The sequence below is a fragment of the Podarcis cretensis genome, assembly GCF_951804945.1.
Source record: "Podarcis cretensis genome assembly, chromosome: 12".
NCBI classification, from domain to species: Eukaryota; Metazoa; Chordata; class Lepidosauria; order Squamata; family Lacertidae; genus Podarcis; species Podarcis cretensis.
In genome coordinates this window covers 50,235,702-50,257,926 of record NC_137181.1, presented here as the reverse complement: position 1 = coordinate 50,257,926, position 22,225 = coordinate 50,235,702, and the positions used below count along the sequence as shown (strand labels likewise).

Here is a 22,225-nt window from a genome sequence, read left to right as displayed (position 1 = left end):
GAAATGATTGGTAGTTGTGTAAGAACATGGTTTCATTATTCAGTGGAGACTGCTCTAGATAACTTACCGTTTGCTTCTAGATGTGGAAGAGCCTTGGCCAAGCCACATTGTCTCATATTTGAGAATTTCAATCTTTTCAAATTCCTAGCTGAAAAAAACTGATACTGGACTAATCTGTAGGCTGGAACTTAGCTATTCCCCTGGTTTCGCACATCTCTCAATGTTCTTGGCAGTATAAACATATCAAAGCATGCATTTAAACATTGCTTTTGAGAGAAATATAATACATTTTGAGAGGTGTGGTGTTTTGTTTTGTTTTAAATACACCTATTAATGTGGAGAAAGAATGAGCAAAAATTTGTGAAGCTGTAAAGGATCACTGAAAGATAGATTTCCCTCACTTAACCTTGTGCTCAGTGTGGGCAGTATTTGAACATAGGCATATGTTGCAGGCAATCACAATACAGATAGTAAATGAACTTGCAAACTGAAAGTATTTTATAAAGGATAAATAGAAGAAGCACTACTTTCACTTTATTCATTTAACGCATTGACGTCATTTGGAAGAATCTGGTTTTTCAAGACTGGTGATGTTTCATTATTGTTGTTTTTTCCTCCATCCCTCCCACCCTCACCCCAGTCCTCTGCTACTTCATATTAAATTGGTAGATTTATTGGCTCTGGGGAAGGACTGCTGTTCCAGTAACTCTGAATAACAGACTGATTCCCTCCCCACAGCCGCCTCTTCTCCCTTCTCCCCCTACACAAATGTACCCTGCATTGGGAAGAGGAAGGTTATGGGCAGTATTCACCATGAAGTTGTTACAGTAAGTGTCACACTTTCAACACCAACTACAACAAATGAGGTGCCTGTACTGCGTATCCTTGAGTACCCCCTGAAAAAAAGAGAACTGGTTATGATGAGCCTATCAGAAGCAATGCTACACTGCAGTCTCTGAAGATGCTTCTGCACTTTGGCTTCTGAATCCAAGCTCCCCAAAACAACTGTGCATGGAGTTAGAGCCAGGAGATTTATACTTCAAGACAAAACGCGAAACAAAAACTCAGCATCAGCAAACTGTTGTGAGCCAGGCAGCAGCCATACCCCCACAGGGGTCTCTTGAAGAGAAACAATATTCCATCTAAGCTACTGAAGAGCAAAGGCGAAAGGAAGCAAATAGTTCGTTGAAGTTCTGGTGTCCAACAGGGATTGCGATGTGAGCTGTACGCTGACAAAAGTTGAAAGGCTTTATTTCATTTTAATCATACCAATGGGCGATGTTCAACAGTATCATTTTATTTTATTTTACTACCAGTTCAAGAGATACTATAGTCAACATTTTTAAAAAAATCTTACTGAAACCATTTTGAAGTCCATCTTCTGGGTATGTGCTGAATATACTCTGAATGGTGAATAATCATTTCCGCACCATGGAGCTCTAAATTCTGTGGAAATGTTACTGCAGGGATTACCAGACCACTTGCCTATGCATGCATGCACACACTTTGTTTTTCAATTAAATTGGGTTCTCCTGAATGTGCATGATTTTACACAGGGTCCTTCCACACCCACCCCACCCTCAAACACCATGAAATTAATGCTTGCTTTGGAAGACTGCGCAATTAAAATTGTAAATCTGGTGCTTGCCAGCTCCACAAAAATATCGATCTAAGACATGGATCATCATGGAACTTCATGATTTGTACACAAAATGACAACAACAAACCACCAACATATCACAGAACAAACCTGATGTTTTGAAGGCATCCCTTGTGAAAATTATGAGAATCCATAAGGATCTGTGTCTCAGATCTATGTTTTTGTATCACAACACCACTGGAAAGTGCCAGATCAATGATTTTTTTTACCGTTCAGTCAATGGAGACATATGTTATGTGTATTTTGATTGGGGGCAGGGGGAAACCTGTGAAAAAATACACAATTTCAAGAAGTACAATTTTACTGGAGCAATGTGCATGCACTTTTCTCTCTTTTTCTTTCTGGCGCATCATTCTCCACCTCTCCCCCGACACCCATGGCCGCCCTTTGTCCACTGTCTTGTTCTCTCTCCCCGCCCCCCCAGTCTCCCAGATCACTCCTTTAAACTTCCAGTCTTCTGTTTAGAAATACACAATTGCTTTGAGGTCCTCTCCCCTAGCATGGAAGACGAAGAGCAGACTCCATTTGAGGATCTCTCCCTCATTATAGTCGATCAGGTATATGAAGATGAGCAGCAAAGTCAGTCCTCAGGGAATGTGCAGGCGACCTTGGAATGGGCAGCTCACGGAAGAACCCCGACCAGACCCAAGAGGAGGCGTGTAGTGGTGATAGGGGATTCCCTACTGAGGGGAACAGAAGCAGTGATCTGTGGGCCTGACAAGATGTCTCGGGGAGTGTGCTGTCTCCCCGGGGCTAAGATCCAAGATGTAACTGAACGACTGCAAGGAATCATAAAACCCACTGACAAATACCCCTCCCTCTTGGTTCATGTGGGAACCAATGACATTGCAAGCAATAGCCTCCAGAAGATCAAAAGAGACTACGAAGCTCTGGGCAGGAAATTGAAGCAATTAAATGCACAAATTGTCATCTTATCTGTCCTCCCAGTTGAACGACGTGACCCAGGGAGAGAGGGAAAAATAGTGGAAGTGAACAGCTGGCTTCGCAAATGGTGTAAACAGGAACGGTTTGGATTCTTAGATCACGGACTGCAGTTTCTTGAAGATGGACTTCTGGCAAGCGATGGGCTGCCCCTCACAATGGTTGGGAGGAATGTTTTTGCCAAAAATCTCAGAAACCTCATCAGGAGGGCTTTAAACTGACTAATGTGGGGGAGGGAGACAGCGCTCCTGAAGGTAGGAGTCTATCAATTGATGAAGATGATCATCCAAATGTCATAGACCAAATGGAGCAAACAGCACGCAGACCTAGTGGTGGGAGGAAAAAATCCTTAAATAAGAGACACAGGGGAATGATTAATGGACTTCAATGTCTGTACACTAATGCGCAAAGCATGGGAAATAAACAAGATGAGCTTGAGCTCTTGGTACAGCAAACTAAATATGACATAATAGGCATCACTGAAACCTGGTGGGATAAGTCCCACAATTGGAATGTAATAATGGAGGGATACAATCTATTTCAGAGAAACAGAAAAGACAAGAAAGGAGGAGGAGTGGCGTTATATGTCAGGGATGTGTATACCTGTGAAGAGATCCAAGATTTAGAACCTCAAAGCCAAAGTGAGAGCATTTGGGTCAAAATTAAGGGAGAGAAGAATAACAGTGACCTCACTGTGGGAGTTTACTATAGATCCCCAAGCCAAACGGAGGACATAGATAATGCCTTCCTGGAACAGATGGCCAAGCATGCAAAAGGAAGGGAGATGGTAGTAATGGGGGACTTCAATTACCCGGATATTTGTTGGATGTCAAACTCAGCCCAGAGCATAAGGTCAAACAGATTCCTCACTGGCCTTGCACACAACTTCATTGTCCAGAAAGTGGGAGAAGCAACAAGAGGAACAGCCATTTTAGATCTGGTCCTAACCAATGTTGATGACCTGGTTAGTGGGGTAGAAGTGGAAGGATCATTAGGCGCGAGTGATCATGCTCTTCTGAAGTTTACTATACAGTGGAAAGGAGCAGCCAAGCATTGTTGTTGTTGTTTAGTCGTTTAGTCGTGTCCGACTCTTCGTGACCCCATGGACCAGAGAACGCCAGGCACTCCTGTCTTCCACTGCCCCCCGCAGCTTGGTCAGACTCATGCTGGTAACCTCGAAAACACTATCCAACCATCTCGTCCTCTGTCGCCCCCTTCTCCTTGTGCCCTCCATCTTTCCCAACATCAGGGTCTTCTCCAGGGAGTCTTCTCTTCTCATGAGGTGGCCAAAGTACTGGAGCCTCAGCTTCACAATCTGTCCTTCCAGTGAGCACTCAGGGCTGATTTCCTTCAGAATGGAGAGGTTTGATCTTCTTGCAGTCCATGGGACTCTCAAGAGTCTCCTCCAGCACCATAATTCAAAAGCATCAATTCTTCGGCGATCAGCCTTCTTTATGGTCCAGCTCTCACTTCCATACATCACTACTGGGAAAACCATAGCTTTAACTATACGGACCTTTGTTGGCAAGGTGATGTCTCTACTTCTCAAGATGCTGTCTAGGCTTGTCATTGCCCTTCTCCCAAGAAGCAGGCGTCTTTTAATTTCGTGGCTGCTGTCACCATCTGCAGTGATCATGGAGCCCAAGAAAGTAAAATCTCTCACTGCCTCCATTTCTTCCCCTTCTATTTGCCAGGAGGTGATGGGACCAGTAGCCATGATCTTCGTTTTTTGATGTTGAGCTTCAGACCATATTTTGCACTCTCCTCTTTCACCCTCAATAAAAGGTTCTTTAATTCCTCCTCACTTTCTGCCATCAAGGTTGTGTCATCTGCATATCTGAGGTTGTTGATATTTCTTCCGGCAATCTTAATTCCGGCTAGGGATTCATCGAGCCCAGCCTTTCACATGATGAATTCTGCATATAAGTTAAATAAGCAGGGAGACAAAATGCAGCCTTGTCGTACTCCTTTCCCAATTTTGAACCAGTCAGTTGTTCCATATCCAGTTCTAACTGTAGCGTCTTGTCCCACATAGAGATTTCTCAGGAGACAGATGAGGTGATCAGGCACTCCCATTTCTTTAAGAACTTGCCATAGTTTGCCATGGTCGACACAGTCAAAGGCTTTTGCATAGTCAATGAAGCAGAAGTAAGTGCCTTTCTGGAACTCTCTAGCTTTCTCCATAATCCAACGCATGTTTGCAATTTGGTCTCTGGTTCCTCTGCCTCTTCTAAATCCAGCTTGCACTTCTGGGAGTTCTCGGTCCACATACTGCTTGAGCCTTCCTTGTAGAATTTTAAGCATAACCTTGCTAGCGTGAGAAATTAGTGCAATTGTGCGATAGTTGGAGCATTCTTTGGCACTGCCCTTCTTTGGGATTGGGATGTAGACTGATCTTCTCCAATCTTCTGGCCACTGCTGAGTTTTCCAAACTTGCTGGCATATTGAGTGTAGCACCTTAACAGCATCATCTTTTAAAATTTTAAATAGTTCAGCTGGAATACCATCACTTCCACTGGCCTTGTTATTTGCAGTGCTTTCTAAGGCCCATTTGACTTCACTCTCCAGGATGTCTGGCTCAAGGTCAGCAACCACACTACCTGGGGTATATGAGACATCTGTTTCTTTCTGGGCCAAAACAAACAAGATGAATTTTAACAGGGAGAAATGTAAAGTATTGCACTTGGGCAAAAAAATGAGAGGCACAAATACAAGATGGGTGACACCTGGCTTGAGAGCAGTACATGTGAAAAGGATCTAGGAGTCTTGGTTGACCACAAACTTGACATGAGCCAACAGTGTGACGCGGCAGATAAAAAAGCCAATTCTGGGTCCAGTTCTGGGCACCATAGTTCAAGGAGGACACTGGCAAACTGGAATGTGTCCAGAGGAGGGCAACCTAAATTGTCAAAGGCCTGGAAACGATGCCTTATGAGGAACGGCTAAGGGAACTGGGCATGTTTAGCCTGGAGAAGAGGAGGTTAATTCTCTTGGGCATGGTTGGCCAATTGGTGCGAAAGGAGGATAGAACTTTTTTTTATGTATGCCACAATAGCAGCAAGAATACTCATTGCAAAGTATTGGAAAATACAAGATCTACCCACCCGGGAAGAATGGCAGAAGAAGGTGATGGAATACATGGAACTGGCTGAGATGACTGGCAGAATCCGGGACCAAGGAGAAGAGTCGGTGGAAGAAGATTGGAAAAAAAATTAAAGTTTATCTTGAAAAATATTGCAAAATTAAGGATTGCTAGAAAGATGTTGGGAAAAGAAAATTATGTGGTTTTAGCAGAAATGACATAAAGGATTAAGTAAAAATGAATTGGTGAAAGAGAGAATGTAAAATTATAGTATATTAAGACAAATTATTAAGATAAAAACAAGGTTGGAAGGATTTGCTGAAATAACAAATTGAATTAGAATACAAAAATGGGAGGTGTGAGGAGGTCAAGGAAATAAACAAAGGAAAGAAAGGTATGTAAAGGTTTGATTTGTTCTTCTTTAATTGTTTGTATTTTTTCTGTCTTTTTATTTTTATTTTTTCTCTTTTTTCTCTTTGTAATCTTTAAAATTCGAATAAATATTATTATTTTTTTAAAAAGAGAGAGAAGAGGAGGTTAAGGGGTGATATGATAGCCATGTTCAAATATATAAAAGGATGTCACATAGAGGAGGGAGAAAGGTTATTTTCTGCTGCTCCAGAGAAGCGGACACGGAGCAATGGATCCAAACTACAAGAAAGAAGATTCCACCTAAACATTAGGAAGAACTTCCTGACAGTAAGAGCTGTTTGACAGTGGAATTTGCTGCCAAGGAGTGTGGTGGAGTCTCCTTCTTTGGAGGTCTTTAAGCAGAGGCTTGACAACCATATGTCAGGAGTGCTCTGATGGTGTTTCCTGCTTGGCAGGGGGTTGGACTCGATGGCCCTTGTGGTCTCTTCCAACTCTATGATTCTATGATTCTCAGTTGCTCTGTTCAGCTACGCAGGTGCTTATCAGAGCTTTGAAAAGCATACAGGGCTGCATATAGTGAAGTGGGATAAGGCATCATTTTTCCAACTTCCTCATTCAGCTCCCCTTTTCAAGAGGAAAAGAGGTAACTACCCTCACCACGTTGTCATGAACGTAGACAGTAAATGAAAAGCTCCAGAGGCTTTTCAGTTGAAGTACTCAAGGACACCACTGCAACCACAGGCACCACCTTGACAATCCCATATGTGCTGTTTGCTTGGTTTGGTTTTTCTTTTCTAGGTTTAATGGCTTTTGCTGAAATAGAACACTTGTGCCGTGATAGATATAGCAAGGAGGTTTTCCTGTCTTCTCCTGGACTGGAGTCCCAGTGGAGCCCAACTTGAAGCCAGGATACACATTGGAGGTGTACCATCTCAAAGAGCAGGGAGAGGACAAGGCATGTCCAGTAGTGTAGTTGAATCTAGTGGTAACATCAAACCCATTCATTCGTTCCAGGTAGCTGCTGTCCCATGCAGGGCAGGGCTAAAAAATTGCTTGTTCAGGACCCTGGAGAGCTCCCTAGGGCTAGTGTTGCCTCAGCAGCATGCTTATGCCTTTTTATAGCTGGCTGATCATATACTTGGGGGTCCATCCCCTGCAAGGAGCTGTCTGTTCATTTAAAAGGTCTGTTCTGTTCTGTTCTGTTCTGTTCTGTTCTGTTCTGTTCTGCAGTCACTGGCTCCTAAGCAAGGAGGTAATGATGGGTGCATTGGAGGGGTATCCTCTGAACCAGAGGTGTCTGACTAGATCACATTTTTTGGCTTGGATGATTTGGGAGAGTGGGCGTTGACGACTCCACAGGTGATGCCTTCTCTAACTCTGAGGATGCCTTTGAGCCTGATGGAGGATCATGACCAGAAAACATGCAGAAATGAGTACAGTGGTGCCTCGCAAGACGAAATTAATCCGTTCCGCGAGTCTCTTCGTCTAGCGGTTTTTTCGTCTTGCGAAGCAAGCCCATTGACGGCTTAGCGGATTAGCGCTATTAGTGGCTTTTAGCGGCTTTTAGCGGCTTTTAGCGGCTTTTAGCGGCTTATTGGCTTAGCGGATAAGCAGATAAGCAGCTTAGCGGCTTAGAAAAAGGGGGGGGGGAGGAAAAAAAACCCCGCAGGAACTCGCAAGACATTTTCGTCTTGCAAAGCAAGCCCATAGGAAATTCGATTTGCGAAGCACCTCCAAAATGGAAAACCCTTTCGTCTAGCGGGTTTTCCGTCTTGCGAGGCATTCGTCTTGTGGGGCACCACTGTACTAGTGACTGTCCAGTGGCAATGGTGACAAGGCCTAAGATAGATGAGAAGGGGCAGGGAACTGTGCAGGGCGACTTTGATTACTCCTATTACTGACTCCAATGCATTCTTAATTTTCTGTGTCCTCAGCAGGCACATTCCAGCAAACTACCAAAGTACACCGATGCCAGAAACTAAAAGGAAGAGTCATGATTTTTCACCAGAATCGATACTGCATAGTGTAAAAACAGAGGACATCCAGTCGCAAGTGGATTTTAACCCATTTAATTATATGGGTAAAAACAGAAGCCAGATTCATGTGCCCTTCATTTCCTTGCTATTGTCGGCATGTACCCTTGACCCAAGCTATCTACAATTTGGATTTGTTTATTTGCCACAGGACTCCCTGGCTTCTTTTGGAGCTAGCCATCTTTAACCTTGTCTTTATTTTACCTGCCTCCTAACTCCCATCTGTATCCATGAGCTATGTAGGTGCAGAAATGGTGAGGCTCTGTTGAACTAGGACTCAAGCAAGGGTAGCCACGTAGTGCCCTCCGGATGTTGCTGAACTACGACTCCCATCACCCCAACTGTTGGCCAGGCTGACAAGGATTGATGGGACCTGGGAGTCCAACAACATCAGGAGGATACCATGCATTGGTGGACTCCAGTATTTTGTGCTTTGTCAAACTATATAAGGGGCTGGTTGGTTCTTGAGGCATGGTGGCTGGGCACTGATGAGTGGGCACCAGGAGAAGTGGGGTTGGAGACTGACTTGGAAGAAGGGATCAGTGAACTAGGGGAACCTATAACAGCCAAGAGACGAGAGTCAGAGGCTAGAGAAGCTGCAGGATTGGAAGGTGTCAGGCTTGGGGAATTCTCTCCTTCCCCCTTAGCATCAAGGATCAAGGAAGAAACAAGAAAGTTTGTATTTATGGTTTTATTCAGTTCCTGTGTTGCAAGACAAGGAATTCATTCCTAACTCCATAGTGACGTTGCTCACTCTGAGCTCCTCCCCTCCTTTCCCCAGCAATTGTCGTTGCCTTGGGAATCAATTGTCGTTGAGCCCTTTGCTCTTGAATTCTAGTTGAGTGACGAGTATGAGGGGATGGTGGTGCTTCTATGCTTTCTTTGCTTTCCAAGGACGTCTCTGCTGGCAGTTCTCCCCCTTCTTCTCCTAACAGCTCATAACTTGGCAGCTCTGCTTTCTGCTGTAATTCGATCCTGTTTCTCTCTTCTCCTGAAACTACTGGGGAAGGGGGGGGTGATTCCCCCCACCCCTCCTCCTCTGAGGGAAGCAGAGGTGAGGGAGGGGGCGTTCCCCAGCCCTGACAGAGGGTGAATAATAGGTGGAGAAAGGAGAAAGAGGTCAGGCTGGTGTAGAGTCATGGGTTTCCACCACTCCTCCTCCTGTCCTCACATCTCCTGGGACCAGGCAAGGATTGAAGTGGAAGGAGCAGGACCAGGTCACGCACAGACAAAGTCTTAGACTGTTTGCACGCAGCTTGGCTTGGGAAATTACATAAGCTGAGGTCAGAGCTTTATTGCAGCAACTGCCTCATCTGGTGCACACCTAGGAGTAGCTAAGAGACTTTGGTCTGGTGGAGAGGCCTTTCCCTAATTTTTAGGTTTACTTTTGACAATAAAGAATCAATTCCTCACTCTGGACATTCCGTGCCTGACAGTCCAGTGAAAAACCACCGGAGAATTCCTGTAACTCTGGTACCCTCGGCCTGGATAAGAAATAAACCTTGAACAAAGATGATGTTCCTGAAAGAAGACTACTGCTTCCATTAGTAAGCAGGGACAACAGCAGAGCTTAGCTCTAATGGAGATAAACTGTTGTTGTTGTTGTTGTTTGTGCTTGACCTTTATTACTCCGTACAGCAACTCTTTGTACAATAAGTGCATTTATTACTAGAAGAATGCAGTTAGGACTGGATTTATGATTTGGTCTCTTGACACCATGTGGCTAACTTAGTTAAAACCTTGTACAATGGCAGTATATTGAAATAGGATAATGTGGACATGGTTACAGTAGCAAAGACGTCTTTGCGATTTTCTAATGAATTACTGTAGCATGTGATTTAGAAATCCTGCTAAGAATGTGTTCTTGGCAGCATTTGGTGAAACTTGTTTCGTTTCAGTTATAAATTACAATTTTTAACAGAAAAGGTTTTGTATTGGGTAGAGGGGATGATTTCTCATTCCATGAAGAGGTTAGTAGAGGGTGAAAGCGATCCTGAGACCTATGCTTTATAATATTTAATGCAGTCTTAAGGAAAACATTTTCTGAATAAGAGAATGTGAATATATTTCATTTAATTTCCTTTAATTGTAAAAAAAAAATTGACGTCTTTGTTCCTATGCATTAATTATAGTTGAGGTTATATGTAAGAATACTGTTAGGATTCAATTTCTGTTATCAACTGTTTTCTTAAAACCTTTTTCTATTCCTCTACCCCTAGATTACCCAGATCTTTATGAAATGCTTATTTTGATCGTACATCTGTAAATTAGTGTTTTAAATACTTCAATCAACAGCTCTTGATAAAGAGAGTCGTTGCAGTGTATATAAATCCCAACACATGAAACTGACAGTACAATAATCTGTATCAAATGTTCAGCAATCAAATAATTTCCTCATTAAATGAATATGTGGACCTGTATGGCCTTTAAAAATCAAACAACACCCCCAACCTGAAAAAACCCAAATAAGTCACTAATAGCAGACCCCCAGCCTCAACATTGTAGTAAATGAATGACTTATGTCACTTTGCTAAAGTGGCATTTTTGGTAGGTTGTTGTTGTTTAGTCGTTTAGTCGTGTCCGACTCTTCGTGACCCCATGGACCAGAGCACGCCAGGCACTCCTGTCTTCCACTTTGTCCATGGAGTTTTCTTGGCAGGGATACTGGAGTGGCTTGCCGGTTCCTCCTCCAGGTGGATCACGTTTGGTCAAAACTCTCCACTATGACCTGTTCATCTTGGGTGCCCTGCACGGCATAGTTCATAGCTTCTCTGAGTTATTCAAGCCCCTTCGCCACGGCAAGGCAGTGATCCATGAAGGGGTTTGGTAGGTAGGTCTCTGCTAATTTTTATTTAATTTGGCTTAGTAAAGGCCACTTACAACTTTGCAGTCTTTGTATAATATATTGTCCTATCTTGATCTGTGCTACACTTAGACAGATGGATCATAGTTCCATAGTCTACCACCACATCTTTCAGATCTTTCTCTCTCTCTCTCTCTCTCTGTTTCAGCGTGGTCCATCAGTTTTCACAAACATCATCTCTTTCTGTCTACCTATTATTCTTCAATATCACATGGCTGTCACTTTGAAGTCCCTCAAGGATAAAAATGCCATAGCTGTCACTACACAGAAAAATGCTGTCGTAATCTTGGTGTAGCGGAATGGCTAAAAACGAGGTGGCCGCGCACCTTGCTTTACAGAAGAGAGTCCTCTATTTTGAAGGCATCTATTGTTTGAAGAGCTGCGCTGTCCAAGACTGGTACAAAAATAGCAAGGGCCTTGGAAGCTGCCCAACTCCAGTTAGCACCTAGACAGCCAGACTGATCAGTCGCACAAATCACCTAGTCATTAGATAATGGTTTTGCATGATCTTAGCAAAAGGCCAAGAAGCGGCACAAATTCTCAAGGAAATTGGCATCGTTATTGGCTGTTCACCACTCCTAGACTGCAAATTGTATATTCTTTCTGTTTTCCCAGGAGTTAAGGCTGACCAGCGGCATAGCGTGGGTTGTCAGCACCCGGGGCAAGGCAAGTAATTTGTGCCCCTAACCCCTAACCTGCCGCTGCTGCCAGCTTCTTCTTGCTGCTGCCTGGGCTGGGGTATTTACGGTAAGGTAGCCACGGCGGCGGCGGCGGATCCGTGTCAGGTGATCTGAGGCGAGTTGCCGCTGGCGCTGCCGCCCAAACGACGCCGCTTGCCCGGAGGAGGAGGAGGGCAGAGAGGCGAGGAAAATGCAACATGGCCCAGCAGCTGCAGCAGCAGCGGCGGCAGCGGGGCTGCTTGGCACGCCCTCCGCGGCCCTGACGCGCGGGGACCGCGGCGAGCACTGAGAGCCGCTGCCTGCCGGACGCCTTCAGCCCGGACGCGCGCACAGCTCGTTGGTTCCGCAAGACATGGGGCTCTGCTACAGCCTGCGCCCGAGGCTCTTCGGCGACTCCGGAGGCAGCGAGCGCCCCCCCGATGTTGCGCCCAGTACGGCCGGCCCCCCCTGCACCCCCCACGCTACGCCACTGAGGCTGACTACCCTTTAAAACCTTAGGTGATTTCCCTTTTAGTTGCAGCCAGACTGGTTGCAACACAGGGATGTTTCTGTTATTAATGTGGACCGTTGGTGTAACCCACCCTCCCAAACCCCCCAACTTTCTCAGAAAAATTAACCCATCATTTTCAGATTTCAAAGGGAACTGCTAAACCAATAGACTTTGCTGCCACTTGGAGGGCTTTTGTGATGCGCATGAACAAACACAGGAAGCCACTTATACCATTTATTTGGCAATGCCTATGAAATAGAACACTGTTTGACTGATTGGTCCAAATCTTGCCTCCTTCACTTGAACCTATTTAACAAGACAACATTCGTCCTCTTCATTTATTGCCTCCTTCTCTGTGTTGTACTAAAAAGCCATTCCAGTGACAGTTTTGTATTGCGTTTTTTTTTAAAATTATAATTTCCAAATTACCAAAATTCCAAGTTATGCAAATTTTTTGCAAATCTGCACCCTTGTCTATCTTCTTCCTTGGTGATGTATTTCTTTTTCTTTTTCTTTTTGGTGATGACTAAGTGTCCTCCCTAGCTAAGAGTATGAAGTAGTATGAGCCAGAAAATTCCTGCTTTGAAACCTCTCAAATGTGGAAAAAGTTCACAAGGAAAAAAATCATTTTGGGAGTTTTTAGTTTTTTGTTTCTTAATCCTGTGCCTTTTTTGTGTCATGGCTGATTTTGCTAGAAATAGTCTACCTGCCTCTAGTTTTTGTCTGAGTTCTCTCAATTCCATTCGACCTATATTAAGTACTGTACTAATAATTCTGCCCATGTATACTATTATTGTGAGGATGTTTTTTTCTGGGGGGCGGCGGCGTAGACTATATGTCTGCATTTCTTCTATTTCCTAGGCCCAACAAGGATTCAATTGCTGGAAAAGCCAGACAAGTTTCTTGGTGGTGGCCCCCTAAGTATAGGTTATTAAAGTAACGAAGTGGCTGTATGGCAGAGAACAAATGGGAAGGCCCTGTGCCTGTCTGCTAGAAAGACAAAAACCAGAGCTGAGGTGTGTGAGCTAGAAGCTAGAGGCTAGAAGCAGGCTGGGCAGCTGAGAGACAGAGCCATGCCTGATTTCTGCTGGAATTCAAGGGTGTGGCTCTGGGAGAAACACAACCTTCTTAGGGTGTTAATGCTGCAAGCCCCTCTATCATAGACTCAGATTGTGTATACAGTTGGGGGGGGGGGAGTATTTGATTCCCTGCTAAATTTGCCCCTTTGCCCTCTGACGAAGAAATGAGCAGTCCATAATTTTAATGGTAGGTTTGCCTGCAGCTGTGAGAGACAGAATAATAACAGGAAAACACCCAGAAGACAAATGTCAGAGATTGATGTGCATTATAATCAGTGAAAGAAGTATTTAATCCCTTTGCAAAAGATGACTTAGTACGGTGACAAAACCCTTGTTGGCAATTACAGAGATCAGACGTTTCTTGTAGGTGGCCACCAGGTTTGCACACATCCCAGGGTTTTTTTTTTTTGTCCCACTCCTCTTTGCAGATCCTCTCCAAGTCAGTAAGATTTTGAGGCTGATGTGTAGCTCCTCAAACCTTCAGCTCCCTCCACAGATTTTCAATGGGATTAAGGTCTGGAGACTGGCTAAGCCACTCCAGGACCTTAATGCGCTTCTTCTTGAGCCACACCTTTGTTGCCTTGGCCGTGTGTTTTGGGTCATTGTCATGCTGGAATACCCACCCTCGACCCATTTTCAATGCCCTGGCTGAGGGAAGGAGGTGCTCACTCAAAATTTGACGATACATGGTCCCATCCATCGTCCCTTCAATGCGATGAAGGTGTCCTATCCCCTTAGCAGAAAAACACCCCCAAAGCATAATATGTCCCCCTCCATGTTTGACGGTGGGGATGGTGCTCTTGGGGTCATAGGCAGGATTCCTCCTCCTCTAAACACAGCAAGTTGAGCTGATGCCAAAGAGCTCAATTTTGGTCTCATCTGACCACAACACTTTCACCCTGTTCTCTGGGTCATTCAGATGTGCATTGGCAAACTGCAGACCTGCATGTACATGTGCTGTCTTGAGCAAGGGGACCTTGCGGGCTCTGCAAGATCTCTGTCCTTCACGGCGTGGTATGTTACCAACTGTTTTCATGGTGGCTATGGTCCCATCTGCCCTGAGATCATTGACAAGTCCCCCCTCCCCCGTGTAGTTCTGGGCTGCTTCGTAACCGTTCTCCTGATCATTGCAACTCCACAAGATGAGATCTTGCATGGAGCCCCAGACCGAGGGAGGTTGACAGTTATTTTGTGTTTCTTCCATTTGCGAATTATTGCACCAGCTGTTGTCACCTTCTCACCAAGCTGCTTGGCAATAGTCTTGTAGCCCAGTCCAGCCTTGTGCAGGCCTACAGTCTTGTCCCTGACATCCTTGGACAGCTCTTTGGTCTTGGTAGCTAGTTTTGAATCTGCTGGATTGATTGCTTCTGTTGACAGGTGTCTTTTGTACAGGTACTGTAACAAGCTGGGATTACAGGTAAGACCTCTCCCTTACAGCAGGTGCTTTTAATCTCAGCTTGTTATATACAGTGAAGATACCAGGTAGCCTGACATCTGGCTGGTTGGTCAAATACTTGCCCCCCTCATGGTATATGTGTAAATAAACCATAGATTTACACAGTCTCTGCTGTCCCTCATGCTGAGGAAAGCAAACTTTTGGTAAGCACCCAGAACCCCTGGAATCTCATACTGCTGGGAGATTGGCATGGCCTGGAACAATATTCATAGTATATACATAACTCAATGCAAATATTAGCATAGAATATACTGTACAGTTTTGCAAAACTAGGACAATCCTTGGAGAATTCGAGTTCCTTAAAATGACAAGATTATTTTTTGCATTTGTCGGCAAATGCGATTCTTCATCAAGATAATGCTATTATTGAGTAGGAGGGTTTATTATTGTTATTATTACAGCGTAGTTGGTTGAACTGATTATACAAATGTGAAAAGGGAATTGGAGTGGTTTGTGGCATAAGCTCGCAGGGACAGGCAAAATGAATTCGCAAGTGTTTGCATAGTGCCTAGTACAATGGAGGACTGATTCTAATTAAAGCCTTTGGGAGTTGCTCCAGTAGACATTTCCAACAATATTGCCAGAAAACCTAAAGGCATATCTCTCTCTCTCTCTCTCTCTCTCTCAACATGCTCTGTTATCTGAGCACTATTAAAAGATAAGCAAGAGCGAGAAGTCTTGCTGTGGAACAGTCTCACAGCTGCTGCTGTTTCACCTGGAAGTTTTTCTCTCCACAGAAGCAAATAGATTTGATGAAGGATTTACTACTTGAGTGATTGTCTAGTGAAATCTAATGCTACCGAAAAAACACAGTGCAATTGCTTCCTTTTTGGTAACAAGCCATCAGATGCTTTCAAAAACCCTTTTAAGGGGGAGAATAGAAAAAATGACCTATTTGTGAATCGGTTGTATTTGTTACATGCACTTTCATACCCCTCTCTTTAGTCTGAATTATGTTTGAGTGGCTTGCATCAGGCTAAAAACCCAATAAAAAACGATTAATATCTGCTTTTTTCATTTTATAAGCTCACTGCAGTGACTTTGCAATTGGTAGAATATATGTGCGTGTGTGTGTGTGTTTGCTTTCCCCCCTTAACTTTGTTTTTAATTTAATAACGTTTCATTTCCACTGAGTTAGAAATGTAACAACTAAATATTTGTATCTTATCTATTTCTCTTCTCACAATTAATTTAAATTGGTAAGCTCTTCAAGCAAGCATAACTTTTTCATAAGCTTACAGAGTTGAAGAAGAATCATTTGGTTTATCTGTTCTACTTTTCTGCTGCTTAAAGCTACACTGATTGCTACGAATGGCTTCCTTTCCCTCTAAATGTTGTCTATTTCCTGTGCTGTTGTTCTTTATTAAATTTCTATTGCACCTTTAATTTCAAGGACTGCTGGGTGGCCAAAAACAAAGAAAAGGAAAAACAAAACAAAAACATTTTAAAAATAGCTTCTGCAGCTAAAAATTTAAAGGTAGCCATCAAATGCCTCGGTCAGAGGTTATCAAACTTTTTGAGTCCATGGCTCCCTTGACCAACTACAGTGGCACCTCAGGTTAAGAACTTAATTCGTTCTGGAGGTCCGTTCTTAACCTGAAACTGTTCTTTTTAAATTTTTAATTTATTAAAATAATTCAACATTAATACATACATATTACGAATATACAAACATACATTTCATACAATCCTTAAAGATATTTATACATACCCACACTCAATCCCACACATACTTCCTTTTCCCACCACCATCCCTCACCCCTCACCCCACCCTTGTGTTAGACTTCCAATCTACTCAACTGCAATTTCTTTCCACTTCTATTACTTTCTTTCACACACGTTTAAACCAACTTTCTACTTCTTTTTCTGTTACACATTGTTATCCATCTTATTTAGTACTTCAGTATTTATAACGGAACTTATTAATTCGAATAGGAGTTCTGATTTTTCAATATGATTTTGCAAATACGTTCTCAACCTGAAACTGTTCTTAACCTGAGATACCACTTTAGCTAATGGGGCCTCCCACTGCCACCACGTGATTTCTGTTCTCATCCTGAAGCAAAGTTCTTAAACCGAGGTACTATTTCTGGGTTAGCGGAGTCTGTAACCTGAAGCGTCTGTAACCTGAAGCGTATGTAACCCGAGGTATATGCTTTCTGCGGCAGCCCTGTGGGGTTCAGGAGTCCAGTTAGGTCACCCCTTGCCACAACTGCTGCTCCTGCCCCAAAGAGATGTGCCTCCTCACACTGCCCCACAGGGGCCTGGGAAGCACCCCCTGGCCAGCCCCAGAGGCACCATTGCCTGGGGAGCTTGTAGCCAGGGCTGCTGCAACAAATAGCTGTGCAAGCCTTTGGGAGCCAGAGACGTGAGAGGGCATCAGAGGAGTGAGGGGAGGAAAGGGGGGCAGAGGCCAGTGTTGCCCACAGCACCCCTGGCCATCATTCAAGGCACCCCAGGGTGTCACGGCACACTGCTTGAAAACCACTGGCCTATGTGAATAGGGATGTTTTAAAATTCAGTCTGAATGTTAATAATGAGGCAGACAGAAGCACATTAACTTTCTTGTTTCCTTAAAAATGCAACCCTATGCATGTGCAAGATGATTAATGCTTAGAATTCAATGGGATTTATTGCCAGGTAATGATGTATGTCTACTCTCTATACTCTACGCAGGAATGCATCCCTCTAAATTCAGTGCGGTTTACTTCCAGGTAAGAGGGGCTAGAATTGCAGCCTAACTTCTTCGCTACATTAGGTTAGAATGCTGCAGAAACTTATCTGGGAGTACACCCAGTTGAACTTAATGGACATTACTTCTGAGTAGACACAGATAGGATTGTACTGTTAGCTCCCCCCCTCCTTTTAGTTAAGGTCATTACTTCACAAGTCTTCTGTTCATTTTAATATTTGTTCACAGAAATAATTTTCGCAATATTGGCAATTCATTTAAACATTTGCTGAGTGTGCACATACCCCATTTGTAACACAGACGTCTGCTTTCTAACAAGCAACACAAGACATAATTGATGTTTGTCATGATTACTGAGCAAAGCTATGTGAACATTGCAACCAAATTGCAAAGTCTTATGTTTATTCTCCAGTGAAAATAAAATATCATTGTAGAGCATGTGCTTGAACCATGAAATTAACAAGTTGTTTTTAATTGACCTGCCTCGTCTGCAAGCAAATAATTTGTTTACTAAACTGGCTTTTTAACTCTCATTTTGTTTGGTTCTTACAGATTAAAATGCACCACACATAGGTATTTATTTCAATAATGGCTTTTATAGAGTTGATATATGCATGGTGTTTTACACGGTTTTTGAAAACACTCTGCAAAAAGTAAAGATAGCCATCTTGCCCATAGTGAAAATTCCAAAATCCCCACTAGGGCCAACCAAAATATCACAAAATAATGTGCATGTTTTCATGTTCTCCAGAACTATTCCCTCGGGTGGAATAAAATTTTTGGCTTGTGGTGACAAGGCCGTGAGCTCATCCACACTTACATTTTGCCCCCCTCTTTCCAGACAGAGGCCTGTCCTTTAATGCTCCATGTCCCAAGTGTGTTTGGTTGGTTCTTTTCCCCCAAGCTTTCCTCGTGAAAATCTGCTCTTTAAAGCAGAATCAGCGTAAACATCTATTTGGGTTTTCTGTTGATTGACATTTGCTCCAATTGAGCTTTAAAGAGTGGGTTTTTGCGGGGAAAGCTCTGGAGCAAAAAAATAAAGAAATAAAGTTGGGTGTGCTCAGACACAGAGCTTTAAATTGGTTTATGCTTGGAAAGAGCAGAGGAAAAGTAAGTGTGGATAAGCCCCACTAGTATGCATCTGGTAAGAGCTTTAAGGCAAAGGTGACAGCAGACATTCAAATGAGGCTCTTAGGTGCTGTGCATAGACCCTCCAAATGTCTCTATTTTCCAGGGACAGTCCCAGACTTACAGAAGCTGTCCAGTTTCTGATTTGATCACAGAATGTCCTGCTTTTCCTTAGGATGTCCCTATTTTCATCAGATAAATGTTGAAAGGTATGGAGTTATGCGACCCCCGAGGATATAAGTAACTATGCAACCTTTAAAAGACATCTGAAGGCAGCCCTGTATAGGGAAGTTTTACTTAATGTTTAATGTTTTATTAGGTTTTTCAATGTGTTGAGGCAACCCAGTCAGATAGATGGGGTATAAATAATAAAATCATCCTCATCTTCCTCCTCCTCCTCATTGAATAGGATGTCCCTATTTTCATCAGATAAATGTTGGAGGTAAATATAAGATAAATATCTGTTGGAGATAAATATCTGTGTTGTGTACAGATATCTGGTTGCACCAAGGACTACATAGGGAGGAACAAACATAACAAATGGCTATTTCTACGTCTTCTTTATTTAGCAAACGATGGAACCTATGAATGGCCTATTTCTCTTTGAGGTGGTAGATCTGTGTCTTGGCCACTTCTGATTGCAGGTGTGAAGTGATGCTGCCCAGATAGATCTTCACTGCCTCTCTGAGAAATAAACCTATACAAATAAGATCCAATGTATATACTGAATTTACTACTACTACTACTACTACTAATAATAATAATAATAATAATAATTTATTATTTGTACCCCGCCCATCTGGCTGGGTTTCCCCAGCCACTCTGGGTGGCTTCCATAAAAACCAAAAATACACTAAAATATCACAGATTAAAAACTTCCCTGAAGATGTCTTCTCAATGTCAGGTAGTTATTTATCACTTTGACATCTGATGGGAGGGCGTTCCACAGGGCGGGCGCCACTACCGAGAAGGCCCTCTGCCTGGTTCCCTGTAGCTTTGCTTCTCACAATGAGGGAACCGCCAGAAGGCCCTCGGAGCTGGACCTCAGCGTCCGGGCAGAATGATGGGGGTGGAGACGCTCCTTCAGGTATACTGGGCCGAGGCCATTTAGGGCTTTAAAGGTCAGCACCAGCACTTTGAATTGTGCTCAGAAACGTACTGGGAGCCAATGTAGGTCTTTCAAGACCGGTGTTATGTGGTCTCAGTGGCCGCCACCAGTCACCAGTCTGGCTGCTGCATTCTGGATTAGTTGTAGTTTCCGAGTCACCTTCAAAGGTAGCCCCACGTAGAGCGCATTGCAGTAGTCCAAGCGGGAGATAACTAGAGCATGCACCACTCTGGCGAGACAGTCCGGACATAGAGCATGCACCACTCTGGCGAGACAGTCTGGACAGACATAGACTCAAATAATTACTGAATGGCAGCGGCATGTTTCAAAATTTGGATTTTGTGATGGCATTTTTGTCTACATGTTCTAGCACAGGATAAGGCCAAAAAGGTAAAGGTAAAGGACCCCTGACAGTTAAGTCCAATCGCGAGCGACTCTGGGGTTGTGCCGCTCATCTCGCTTTACTGGCCGACAGTTTTTCCGGGTCATGTGGCCAGCATGACTAAGCTGCTTCTGGCGAAACCAGAGCAGTGCATGGAAATGCCATTTACCTTCCGCCAGATCAGTACCTATTTATTTACTGGTACTTGCACTTTGACATGCTTTCGAACTGCTAGGTTGGCAGGAGCAGGGACCAAGCAACAACTCACTTAAATGGAAACTTTATGCCAGAAAACTGTAATGGGACTCAGACTGGAGTAATTCTTATCTGCGTGTGGGATGCGATTTGTCATTCAGCAGCATCCTAGTACATCATTTAAAGATTCTGTAGACTCCCAGCGGATGTTTCAATGCTTTTCTTTATTTTGCTTTGCTTTGTTTTCATCATTTGCTTTGCTTCTCCCTTCCTTGTATTGAATGTGTTGCGTTGAATGACTGAAAATAGTTACCGTAGTTGCATGGTGAATACGAGTGATTGGATTTTGTATCAACATCTTTTAGTATATCTTGTATATAATAAAAATCATAATTTATTATTTATACCCCGCCCATCTGGCTGGGTTTCCCTAGCCACTCTAGGCAGCTTCCAACCAAATACAGTGGTGCCTCGCAAGACGAAAATAATCCGTTCCGCGAGTCTCTTCGTCTAGCGGTTTTTTCGTCTTGCGAAGCAAGCCCATTAGCGGCTTAGCGGATTAGCGCTATTAGCGGCTTTTAGCGGATTAGCGCATAAGCGGCTTAGCGGCTTAGAAAAAGGGGGGGAAAGTCGGAAAAACTTGCAAGACATTTTCGTCTTGCGAAGCAAGCCCATAGGGAAATTCGTCTTGCGAAGTACCTCCAAAACGGAAAATCCTTTCGTCTAGCGGGTTTTTCGTCTTGCAAGGCATTCGTCTTGCGGGGCACCACTGTATTAAAAACAATACAGCATCAGACATTAAAAACTTCCCTAAACAGGGCCGCCTTCAGATGTCTTCTAAAAGTAAAATAGTTGTTTATTGCCTTGACATCTGCTGGGAGGGCATTCCACAGGGCAGGCGCCACTACCGAGAAGGCCCTCTGCCTGGTTCCCTGTAACCTCACTTCACGCAGTGAGGGAACCGCCAGAAGGCCTTCGGAGCTGGAACCCAGTGTCTGGGCTTGATGATGGGGGTGGAGACGCTCCTTCAGGTATACTGGACCGAGGCCGTTTAGGGCTTTAAAGGTCAGCACCAACACTTTGAATTGTGCTCAGAAACGTACTGTATGTCCAAATTATGCATTACACCAACTAAACATTCAATATAGCTGGTACCTTTGCAAGTGCATATTTAAGAACAACAACATATTATGTTATTATTTTATTATTTTGTTTTATTGTTTTATTTAGTTTCCCCAGCCACTCTGGGTGGCTTCCAGTACAAATAAAAACATAATAACACGTCAAACATCAAAAACTCCCCAATACAGGGCAAGCTTCAGATGTCTTCTGAAGGTTGTATAGTTTTCTATTTCCTTGACATCTGAAGGGAGGGCGTTCCACTACCGAGAAGGCCCTCTTGCCTGGTTCCCTGTAACTGCAACTGCATTTGAAATCCTGAAAATTATACTAGGAATGAGACGTAGCACAATAGCATGTATCGCTTTGTTCTATTTATGATTTCTTTGAGTGTCAAATAGTTCCCCCCAAAATCCTTTTTGATAGTATCTGTCAGCCAGGTTCAATGGAAATGTGTTAAGATTCTTTTTATATATATATAATATTTATTGGTGTTTCAAAAAGTTACAATAATAAAAAAGAAAGAAAAAGAAAAACAGAAAATACAAAATACAGAAAAAAATAAAAACAATTAAAAACAAATCCATCTTATCATATCTTATCTATCATTTGCTTGTTTCCTTGACCTCCTCACACCTCCCTTTTTTGTATTCTAGTTCATTAGTTGTTTCAGCAAATCCTTTCCTTCTTTGTTTTTATCTTACTAATTTATCTTAATATATTGTAACTTTACATTCTGACCTGTTAACAATCCATTTTTACTTAATCCTTTATAACAATACTGCTAAAACCACATAGCTTCATTCCAGCATCCTTCTAACATTCCTTAATTTTACAATGTTTCTGTAGATAGACTTTAAATTTCTTCCAGTCTTCTTCTACCGACTCTTCTCCCTGGTCTCGGATTCTGCCAGTCATTTCCGCCAGTTCCATGTAATTCATCA

The 22,225-nt window shown here is 43.3% G+C and overlaps 1 long non-coding RNA gene across 2 annotated transcripts; it reads left to right on the top strand.

Moving 5' to 3' along the window:
* The first annotated feature begins 311 nt into the window (after positions 1 to 311).
* On the top strand, positions 312 to 8,148 carry LOC307199551. 2 transcript variants are annotated; one of them, XR_013832043.1, is made up of 3 exons: positions 312 to 831; positions 6,855 to 7,011; positions 7,991 to 8,148. It is a non-coding gene; the product is annotated as an uncharacterized lncRNA (long non-coding RNA). The 2 variants fall into 2 exon arrangements; XR_013832044.1 differs by lacking the exon at positions 312 to 831 and adding an exon at positions 1,356 to 1,389.
* Positions 8,149 to 22,225: the final 14,077 nt, after the last annotated feature.